Source organism: Oryctolagus cuniculus, chromosome 6 (assembly GCF_964237555.1).
Source record: "Oryctolagus cuniculus chromosome 6, mOryCun1.1, whole genome shotgun sequence".
Lineage (NCBI taxonomy): Eukaryota > Metazoa > Chordata > Mammalia > Lagomorpha > Leporidae > Oryctolagus > Oryctolagus cuniculus.
In genome coordinates, this window is record NC_091437.1 from 87814261 (window position 1) to 87826580 (window position 12320).

Here is a 12320-nt window from a genome sequence, read left to right on the forward strand (position 1 = left end):
GAGGAACAATGGTAATCAGGAATGGCGTTACCACATGCAGGCTGTGGGCCCTTTGAGTGGCTGACCAGAGCTAGTGGGTATAAAACAGTAGCAGATGTGGCTATGGGCAGTTCCTCAGGGCAGGATGATAGGGCAGCTGCGTCCACTAACAAGGCGGACTCTCAGTCTTGTTCAGCTGGTTCTAGTTGACTATTAGTTGCAGGCTTGATGTTTCTGGCTGGTACCCAGATGGGCTGTCCCACATTGTCTGGAAAGACACAAGCATATCCTCGGCCCCTGGTTAGCAGAAGCCTTTTTACAGACGTTGGAATCCAGGGCCTGAATTCTGCATCTGCTCCTACATTTACGGCAAACATGCGGGTGGGATGAGGTCTAGCACTGCTCTGAGAGCTTGGGGTGCCTAGGGACTGCCACAAATGTGGGGATCCAGACTGGGTGTGGATGGGATGACCTCGCATGGGTTATTGCTTTGAGGTCGTCTGAGTTCATCCCATGGGTATGTGGGGAGTGGCTGACTAGGCATTGCTGTGTTGTCTGCTACCTTGTTTGCTGCATTGTCATTTTCACTGTCCAAGCTCTCTCTCCCTAAGTCATCAACTGTTGTCTGTGAGGCAGAGGCCTGGAGTGACTGGTTCTTATCACTCACAGATTCACTATGTTTGGTAATCTGTGTGGGATTCTAAGAGGGGGATATTTTTCCCATGTTTGAGTGCTTAAGAGCGGTGTGCTCTGCCAACTTTAGCCAAAGGAAAGACACGCACAGCACTGCTGCCGTAACAAAGCAAATTCCTAGCAACTCAGCAGCTGATGTCATTATGCAGGGGGTTCCTTACATTAGACGAACAGACAGTAGTGTATCAGATCATACGTATGTCCTGTGCTTAGTGGGGGACTTCCTTGACTTGTTAGGTCAAGGCCGTATGCCCACACGGTGTCTCCGGAGCGTCACCTCTCTCGAGTGAGGGAAGATGACTTGGTTCCGAATTCTGGGATGATCAGTCACTTGTGTGAATTGGCAGGGTGAACCGAAAGTAAAAGGAGGAGCCGAGAAGCAGCGTACGCTTCTGGGCGGTATGTGCCTAACCTGGGGTCACTTCAACCGAGGACAAGGACAAGGACAAGGAAAGGGGTGTAGGAGGGGGTTCTGTGCTCGCCCTCACAGAACCGAACAGCACACAAAACACCGAGGGACCTACTTGCTGAAATCAAGGGGACGCTGTCTCTCTCTGTCACATTGGTGTGCAGATGTATCAGGATCATATGTGGAATGAGAAGGCCCTGCCAAGATGGCTGCTGGCAACAGAAACTGCCTGGCAACAGGCCATGATTGGATGGCTTCGGAAACCACATGACAGTGGAGCCTGCCTGGCAACAGGCTGTGATTGGATGGCTTCAGAAACTGCCTAGCAACAGGGTGTGATTGGTTAAGGCATAGACCGCCCCTTGACCAGATTGGCTGCCTTGGCTATATAAGCTGCTGTAGCAACTGAAATAAACACTTCTGCAGGCTGCTCGCCTCAGGCCTGCTTTCACCTGACTCCGTGGTCTCTGTGGTGATTCTTGCCCTCACCATGCTCCTCCTCTCAGAACGAATCAACCTCAACAGGCTGACACTTCAAAATAGCAAATTGGCTATTCTGTCATGGCTGTGAGCTTGAAAAGCTTGGACATTTATTTCCTTCTTTGATGTAAAAAAAAAAAAAAAAAGAAAAGATACAACATAAAAAGAAATATTATCCTGAGGTGTTTCTGCTTCCCAAGACCCTTGGTAATTAATGTGTGTAGAATATAATAGATATTATTGAATTGCTTCAATAACATAGTAAGTATGCATAATTAAAATATTTATTTATTTTTCATCTATTTGAAAGGTAGAGAGAAAGAAAGGGAAAGAATCTCCATCCACTGATTCACTCACCAAATGCCTATAACATCCAGAATTGAGCCAGATCAAAGCCAAGAGCTCAGAACTTGCCACATAGCTGGCAGGGACCCACGTACTTGAACCATCATTTGCTGCCTCCCAGGATGCTGTATTAGGGAGCTGCATAGGCAGCAGAGTAGCTGGGACTTGAACCAGCATTCCAGTTTGGCATGTGGGTGTCCTAATCAGCAGCTTAATCTCTGTGTTATAGTGCCAACACCTGTACATAATTTTTATGTCTTGAAAAAGATTGCTGACACATAACTCATTTTGTCAAGGGACATTTAGTTTGTTTGCATCTTTTGTATAAAGTTGTTGTGAACTTTGATTTGCAAATGTCCCTTTGAACCCTGGCTTTTACTACCAGAAATAGAATTGCTGGGCCATGTAGTTCTATGTTTATTCTTTTGAGGAGTTGCCATACATTTTCTGTAGCAGCTATACCATTTTCCATTCTCAGCAGTAGGTTTTAATTTGTCCATATCTTTTCCAACACTTATTGCTTTCTATTTTTGTTTGTTTGTTTTAAATAGTAGCCATGATGCTGTGAAGTGCTGTCTCCTTTTGATTTTGAAGTCCATTTACCATTAGTGATGTTGAAATTTATTTTTCATCTGCTTATTGGTTAGTTGTATGTCTTTTGTGGAGAGGTGTCTCTTTAAGCCCTTCACATATTTTTGAGTTAAGTGTTTTTGCTTGTTGTTTTTGTTGTTTATAACTCCTAAAAATCAAAAACAGACATATATATGCATATATTTTCTGGGCAGTAATCTTTTATTGTATATGTAAATTGCAAATATTTTCCCATATTGTGGTTTGCTTTTTTTACCCTGTTGATGTAGTTCTTTGATATGCATAAGTTTTTTAATTCTCTGGGTGTCCAATTTGTCCTATTTTTTCTTTGATTGTGTCTGCCTTTGATGTCATGTTCAAGGAATAACTGCCAAATCTTAGGTCATGAACGTTTTGCCCTATGTTTTCTTCTAAGCAGTTTACAGTTTTAGGTCTTATATTTATTTTGATTCATTTTTATTTTGTTTTTGTTCATGCTGTTAGGTAAGGTCCAACAATATTTTTCAAAGATTTATTTGTTTATTTGAAAATTAGAGTAATGGGACTGGGGTAGGAAGGGAGAGTGGGGGAGGGGAATATGAGCCTTCCATCAGTTGGCTCACTTCTCAAATACCTGACTATAAGCTCTGTCTGGGCCCAAGTGAAGCCAAGATCCAGGAACTTCATCCTGGTATCTCACATAGCAAGGCCCCACTTGGTCATCTTCAGCTGCCTCTCCAAGCACATCAGCAGGAAGCTGAATTAGAAGCAGAGTATTCAGGACTCAAACTTGCACTCTGATATGAGATGTTGTCATCACAAGTGGCAGCTTAACCTGCTGTGCAACAAAGCCAGCTCCTCACATGTGGACAGTTTTCAGTACTAATTATTGAATAAATAAACTTATTGAATACTGTCCTTCCTCACTGAGTGGTCTTAACATCTTTGTCAAAAATCTTTTTGTTTTATGTGAAGGACTCTGTAGGCTTATATATTTGCTTTCATGTCTACTTTACCGTTTTGATTACTATAACTTTGTAATAAGTTTTAGAATCATGATTCTGCCAGTTTTGTAATTTTTTTAAAAAAGAATGTTGTGGCTAATCTGGGTCTCTTGTGTTTCCATATGAATTATAATATGGAATTTTTCTATTTCTGAAAAAAATGCCATGGAAATTTTGAATCTATTGATTGCTTTGAGAACTTATTGACATTTTTGCACTATGAAGTCTTCTGGTATGTGAACATGGGATCTCTTTGCATTTATTTGTATCTTCCTTATTTTCTTTCTGCAATGTTCTGTAGTTTTAATTGTATAGTATTCTTTTTCAAATATTATAGCAAACCAGTTAATGTGATTTTTTTATACTGGTTTGATCCTTAGCACATTACCAACATATTGCAACCTTGCATGGCATATTATCTTTCATGCCAACTTATTCTATTTGTGGATAGAGAAATGCTTATTAATTATACCTGTGTTCTAAAAATATACTGGGGCAGTTAAGTGGCATTTAATGTAGTATATTTAGAAAATAGTATCACTACACAAACCTATTAGTATAGTACTGTCATTTTCAGATTACATTTCACTGAGCTCAGTAATCTATGAAATTTACTACTCCAGTGAAAAGTAAAATACTATAATATCCTTTGCCTTTTTTATGGTTCTCATTTTCTTACTTAATGGACCTGCTATTCCAGACATTGTTTTCCTCTACCTTTTAATCAGCTTAAATGTTTCAAAACATCTTTAATAAGACAAGTCATGTTACAAGTAAAATAGAAATTCTCTGTGTAGTAAAACTTAATTATTTTTCTTTTGACAATATAAAGAGATGATGTAAGATTCTCATCTCCATGCTCAGTACTCTGGGAATGAAGGATCATATGCCATTAAACCAGTCTTCATTACACTAGATGTTCTATATCAAGGAAAATCTTAACATTCCATAGATTATGACACACATTTTTTAGGAAAACAGTGAATTAAAATGAAAGACAATCCATCTTTGACATCTTTACACTTTTCAGAATAAATGTTCCAAAATTTTCATTAACTTATTTACAGTTTATTCAATGAGTAATTAATCATCACATATTTGATCACTGCCTCTTATGGGTTAATTGCACTGCTATACATTGGGGCCCATGAAATTCAGCTCCCAAGTTGGCCTTCAATGCCTTGTTTCCTGCTGTTTACCGCTTGCATCGTGCTACCTAGATTGCACCAATGTTGGCCCTGTGACTGATAGAATATTGCACATATGGTGGCATGTCACTGCTGAGATTAGTCAACAAAAATTGTGACTTCCATCTTGAACTTGGGTCACTCTCTCTGCGGAAATCATGGTACTGTCATTAGTAGCACTACAGGTTGATCCAAGTGGGCACAATTGAAGCCTTCTGCCTGCAGCCACATGAGTGAACAGGGAAGTGAATCTTCCCAGCCACGTTAAATGCCAAGGGACTTCAGCCCCATGAGAGGACCTGTTTGGGAACTTTCTAGAAAAGCTACTCTGGAATGCTAGATCCAGGACATGTGAGCTAATACTTTTGCTTTTTTACCCTGATAAATTAGCAATATGTTTTTACACAGAAATAGTTAATTAACACAGAAGCACAAGGGCAAACAAATCACTCTCCTGTTTTCAAGAATTTCTTGTTCAGAGAAACTACTAAAGGGAGTTTATAGCTAAGTCAAGGGTTGGCTCAATTGAACTAGCACCTAACAGTGTTACAGGCCAGAAACAGCCAAGGAAATGATGCATCATTTGTGACTCACAAGGCTGAGAAGGAGGAAGCAGCCAGAGAAAAAGCCCAAGTATTCCAGTCCAGAGGAGGACGGTGAGCAAAGACGCAGGGCAAGGAGGAGAAAACAAAGTGGATCTCAAAGACAAGGTTCACGTAGGTAGTGTAATCAGGCTGGGGAGGTGAGTGGGGAGCAGGTGCACTAGGACCATGGACACTACAGTAAAGAATTTGACATTTATCTTAAAGTTGTTTGACAATCACTGATGGTTCTTAGCTAGAAACACTACATATGGCAGCGTAGGACTGGGAATGGGAAGATGCTGGTTGCAATAACAAAAAACTTAATGGCAGCTTGACAGACAACAGGGATAGTAGGATGGAAAGGAGGTTGCGTTTAAGATATGGTTAGAGATTAAAAAGGGCAGAAATACATGCTAAAACATTATTAGGCACATTCATTGTTTAGTTTCTGCACCAAGAATCTAGGTCATCTAACATGTGTCTCCTCCTGCTGTACTGTGGCATCTCCATGGCAGACACTGAAGATAATTTCAGGCCCTCAGAATGCAAACTCGGGTAGAATTGGACACTCCATTCCCTTGTTATGATAGTCAATTAGTAACAAGATTTAATCTATGTCTAATGCAACATATTATTTAGTTTAGTCCTTCCTTTTCCCATCTAACTAGCAAGTGAACCCTTACTTCCTCTCCCCACAATTTTTTGTGCTGGCTCCTAATACTTCCATTCCTATCCATACTCTATATTCAGTCCAGGTCAATTAAAAGAAAAACACAGATAAACACTGACATGATAACTCACTGCTCAGACACATTATTTTTTTTAAAGATTTGTTTATTTATTTGAAAGAGTTAAATAGAGAGGTAGAGATAGAGAAAGAAGTCTTCCATCTGCTGGTTCACTCCCCAAATGGCCACAGTGGTCAGAGGTCTCCCACATGGGTCATCTACTGCTTTCCCAGGCCATGGCAGAAAGCTGGATTGGAAGAGGAACAGCTGGGACTAGAACCGGCGCCCATATGGGATGCCAGTGCTTCAGGCTGGGGCTTTAATCCACTGCACCACAGTGCTGGCCCCATGACACATTATTCTTTTGTTCCTCTGTCACTGAGAGCACATCTCCACACTGTCCAGGACACCCATCACTGCTCAGGTTCTCTCTCTCTCTCTCTCTCTCTCTCTCTCTCTCTCTCCTTTCTGCTTCCTTCTCCTCCCCCCCCCCCCCCAACCATGGCACAGCTATACAGGAATATTAAACAACTGGTTAATATAATATGTTGATGTACCTTGAAACCTGCTGTTTCCTCTGATTGGATCGCTACCATCTCCTTTCCTGAGGGAACTTTCACATATCAGATAAGACTTATGCTCTGCCTCGCCTTGTCTGGGATACATAAACAGGAGCCCGATTCCCATCTGTCCTAGCTCTCATTTCACTGTATTCCGTTCCTGATTTGCATGTCAGTCCTTCCCACAGTCAGTGAGCTCCCTGAAGGCAGGGGCCATGCCTCCTGTACAGGTATTACCAGAACACTGTCTGGCACAAGGTAGACATCCGTGAATATGGATGGCTAGACAGCAGTGCATTCAAACAGTACAATTTTTTTTTTTACTCAAGAATACAAAGAACAATGTACCTAGCATAAGAATTCTTTGTTCTTTAAGAGCTGAATGAGCTTGAATAATTCTTTCTTAGCTTTAGGGAGGACTTTGCATTTTATCCTGGATAAGCTGAAAAGGGAATTATGAAGCATGAAGAAACAAACATTACCCACCTGAGGATTTGACCAGTAATTCATAGCTGCAGGATGGATAGGTTGTTGTGTATCATTGTCCATGTTTGTGGAAGCCCAATTGAGCAGCATTTTGTCAAAGAATTTTTAGAATGATAAAAAAAATCAGTTTTTTCATGTTTAACTCTGCCTTCAGATATGATTTAGCTGTTATCCTCTCTGCAAGGAGTTGTCTTTGAAGCCAGAGGAAATTCCCCAGCTGGGTGACCTGAGCAGAAACATCCGCTGAGTGATCAGGATCTCAATTGGATGGGAAAAATTAAGGCGTTATTTCCGTCTTGATTCTAATAGCAAGCCTTTGTACTTGCATGCCCTTCAACCTCGCTACATGCAACTGAAGCTTTAATGAAGCCTATGTCAGGGCTGCTAAGGGACTTTGAAAAGGGGATGTGTGAAATCATAAATGTTTCGGAAACAAGAAAATCTTTCTCAATCGACTACCTTCATAACCCATTGATTCTGCTTACCAGACTTTTAAAGTTCAATAGGAATATTTTAAAAGCATGTGCTTTGGATATCCAACAACATATTGTTTCCACTCTAAATATCCATTGTTCATAAATGGCTTGTTAAGTATATTCCATTTACATTTTGAGTACAGTCACAGACTTACCATCAGAAAGAAGCATAAACCAAATCAAACCCTAAATTTCAAAGTTGTAGTAGACATGACAATTTGTACGATCTCCGTTAGGCTAATGAATGACAAAACATCTGCGTACTGCTTTGCAGTTTCTGTGCCCTTCCCTCAATTTTCATCAAAATGATCCAGTGATATAATACTGTAACTTTAGTGCATTCTTCAGGTTATTGGGGTCTGAGAAGGCTAGGTGATGTAAGTAACCCTATTGATCCATGAACAAGCTGTGATGTGAAATGAGCTGTGACATAAACTCAAGCTCCTTCTATTTGGTATGAGAGAGGGTTTCTATTTTTGTTTTTTTTTTTTTTTTCTACCAGATTTCTTTTCTAAAAAGTTTTTCTGGCACAGTTTACAAGATTATTTTTGAAAGTGCACAAAATAAGACTCTGAAGGTTATTTCCAGATTTTCTGTTATGCTACAGCAGAAACATATCATTTTACTACCCACTACTCCCTCAAGAAATTAATTTTTTATTGAATTAAAAAGCTAGAGTATTAATATCTCTGAAGAATATTTTCCTCAAGTCCTCATTCACATTTTTGAGTATGTAATTCATTTCCCCCCTTTAAGACTCCAGAAATTAAATGATTCTTGGCTGTACATCAAAAGATTCCCATGCAGTTATTATTTATCTTTATAGCTCCGATGAATCTGATACTAGCTCATTATAGTGCATGTCCCTTTGGCTAAATGCATACAATCTGGAAATACGACATGCATTTTAATAGTAATGAAGCAATAATTCTGCATTCTGTGTAGGTGTACCAGGGGCTACTTAAGTGAGGTTTAATGTCAATTAAGAAATACTGCAGTGCCCTTACTGGAATCCTGTGATAGTCAAATTTATCTAGGCATTTCCTGAAGCCAAGTGTTAACAACCACTTTGGAAGAGGATTTACTAAGCACTGACTTAATGCATCTTTTTCCTTAGCTATAAATATTGCACAGTAAAAATTAGCAGTATGAACTTTTCTCCTGATTTTAGATAGACAGGCATTCTGAAGTATTGATATACATATACATATAAATCATTAAATGTTTTATACATGGCTTTGAGCCCAAGTGTCATTATATGAAAGTATTTAGAATGAGTAACTAAAAACCACAGAAAATTTCCAAATCCCATTTTAGGGAGTAATTATAGTTGTCTATCACAACGCTGCTGGACCTAATGGCATTGCCTCAAGGGATTTTATTTCTTTTTATGGCTCTGGCCCTTCCTCAGATACAAGGTCTAAAGCCATTAAATATATTGGAAGGGTGAAGGGACTGGAAGTCAAAGTGTTCCAGGCCTGTGACCTCAGGAATCAGCTTACGGAGAGACATCATTATGACAATGTGGAGAACCAGCCTAAATTTACAGAATTTATATGAGTTAGGTATATGAAGACTATTATGCAATAATAATATCATTCCAAAGAATGCACTGTATGTTATAAATGGCATTTGTAATAAACAAAAGTTACGTCAGTGGGCATTTGGTGCAGTTAAGATGCTTGCTTGAATGCCTGTATCCTACACTGGAGTGCTTACTGGAGTCCTGGCTCCTATGCTTCTGATTACAACTTCCTGCTAATGTGGACCCTGGGAAGCAGCAGGTGATGGCTCAAGCGCTTGTATCCCTGATACCCATGTGGGGAAGGCCTGGATTGAGTTCCAGGCTCCTGGCTTCAACCTGGCTCAACTCCAGCTCTTACGCACATTTGGGGAGTGAACTGGTGGATGGAAGATCTCTCTCCCTCGCCCACCCTCTCTCCCTCCTTCCCTCTCTCCTTCCCTCCCTCCCTCCTTCCCTCCTGTCTTCTCCTTCTCCCGCTCTCTGTGACTCTGACTTTAATATAAATAAATAGATCTTTAAGCAAATTAGAAAGATAGCATAGATAGCACATAGCAGTTACTGTTCCACAGAAACTGAAATCCCACCAGATACAATCCCTAATTTATTGATTAGGGTCCAGGACTGTTCCCTAAAATTGGTTGCAGTGGGCCTTGGTTCTACTCTCTGAGTCATCTTTCTTTTCCATAAAAGCTTTATGGGACTTTGGTGTGTCAAATGATAATTCAGTCCATCTAATAAAAACCACACACACACACACACACACATTTATTTCTGATACTGTCCTTTTTATCCTTTGGATTGGGAGTTGAAATATTCTTGGAAAATTTCACGGAGAAGTCTGCTTTCTAGTTGATAGTGTTTACTGGGCGTATCCTTAAGAATTGTAGAAGCGCATCCTTAAGATTCCTAGAAACTCAACATAACATCTTTGTCAGTTTTCAACAGAGGGGCACCTTCCAGATAATTTTGCCAGTAGCCTTGTTGTGTAGGTAGTAGCCTGAATGTAACCTCTGTCTTGAGGTCATTTCTGACTTTGCAAGTCTGTTGCTAGAAGCCACTGGGAATGAGAACAGTTTTACTTTCACAGCACATCTTGATTCCTTCATATTTCCTCCAGATTCTACTCACAAACACAACAGTTCTCCTTCTTTAGCTCATTTCCCTCATATTTCATCCAGGCAGCTTGAAACCAAGTAGCACTTTCTGTATTCTGCCTGTTGAACCTCTTGCCAGAGCTACAAACTCATCCATTTCATTATTCTATCTATTTCCTTATCTTTCTCTGTTTTCTTCGTTATCATATGCAACACTAATGCCAGACTTTTTGCCAATACAGAAAAGTAATCCCCGTTCCACAGCTTCCAGTAACATATTTTCATTGTCCCTAAAAACTTCACTAAGTTTTTCAAGGCACTTTGAACTTTTCCTGACAGCCTCCATCAGGCCTTCCAGCCTTTGTCCACAGATGATTCCAAAGCCATTGACAAACATGGCAGTCCATATACAGAAACACCACATTTCTGGGTAATTAATGTAATGCATTTTGTTCCATTTTCTACTATTACTTGAAATTCTACTACAATTTATAACTTAAAACAGCAGCCACTAGATTATACTTCATGGTTTTTGTGGACTAGGGATGCAGGCTGAGCTTGATTGAGAAATTATCCTTTTCCATTTTCTATCATTTGTGGTCATTTGGAGGTGGATAATGTGGCCTGGAAGCAGAGTCAGGAAGTGCTTGAAGGGCAGGATAGTAAGTATTTTAGGATTGTGGACTGTTACAGCAACTCTGCTCTAACACTGAATGACAAAATCAGATGACTGCTGAAGGGCCATAATTTGCTGATATGTGCATGGCCAAGAGGACCCAGGAAGGCCTCACCCGTCCTTTGGTAGCTGGTAAGGTTCAGCAGGTCTTTCTTCTCTCCTTCTCTTGTATGGTATAGAGCCTTTTTGATGGTTCATTGCACTGGGAAATACGAACTCCAAAATTGAATGGTCCAAGACACAACAAGTGGAAACAGCCAGCCTCATAAGGTTTTGACGTATAAATACACACCATGTCATTTCTGCAGTTTTTGTTGGTCGACACAATCATAGACATCTCCCTCCACATTGATGGACATGCTTAATGGAAAGGATCTCTGATAACTTGTGGTCATCTTTAAGTCAATGCATGCACTATCTTCATTCAGCTCACTGAAAAATACAATATTTCTCATCCTCAAAGAGTTTTCATTTAGTTTGAGACATATAAGAAAATAGCTAACATTTAAGGCAGAATGAAATGTAACAGAGACAGGAATAAATTCATCTCTTCAGCCATAAAAAAGGATAAAATCTTGTTATTTGCAACAACATAGATGGAACTGAGGCTGTTATGTGAAATGACAAAAAGAAGTCATAAAGCCAAGTATCACATGATCTCAAACTAAGACTATAATGATGGTTATCTGAGGCTGGAGAAACTAGAGGCTAGGGAAGCTTGGGGAATGGTTGATTAAGATGTCAGTGAGAAGTTCTGATGTTCTGTTGCATAATGTGGTGAATAGAGATGGTGATAATGTGCTGTATATTTCTCAAAAAAATAAAAATTGGGAAAAAAGGATTTGGAATTGTATTCACCATAAAGAAATGTTAAATGTTTGAAGAGATATGTATGTTTATCCTAATTGGACTTTACACAATATCTAAATGTTTAGAAACATCATATGGTACCTCATAAATATGTACAACTTTTATGTCTAGTTAAAGAAAAATTAAAGAAGACTTCTAAACAAAATAAGAATAGAAGGACTGTACCTCAATACATGAAGTGTTATTTCCTAATGGCCCATGGATAACTTCTTAACAAATGGGGGGAAGCTGAAAGCTTTCTTCTAGGATGCAATGTAAGGCACAGGTGCCCATTCACACCACCTCTATTCACCATAGTTCTGGAAGCCCTAGCCAGAACAAAAAGAGAAGAAAAATAAATTATATGTATATATATATATATATATATATATACACACACACACACACACACAGAGATTAGAACTTAAAAAGTAAAATTGTCTCTGAAGATGCCATGAGCCTACATCTAAAAAATCTTTAAGACTATAAAAGAACTTAGAACTTGGGTCCAGCACTGTGCGCAGCAGGCTTGAAGCACTGGCATCCTATATGGGTACTGGTTCGAGACCCAGCTGCTCCACTTCCAATCCAGCTCTCTGCTATGGCCTGGGAAAGCAGTGGAAGATGGCTCAGGTCCTTGGGCCCCTGCAGCCGTGGGGAGACCTGGAAGAAGCT

The 12320-nt window shown here is 39.8% G+C and overlaps 1 protein-coding gene across 2 annotated transcripts in view; it reads left to right on the forward strand.

Annotated features, from left to right (window-relative positions):
- Positions 1 to 12320, forward strand: part of NKAIN3 (sodium/potassium transporting ATPase interacting 3) — a 772255-nt gene that overhangs the window by 75998 nt on the left and 683937 nt on the right. The window lies entirely within an intron of this gene.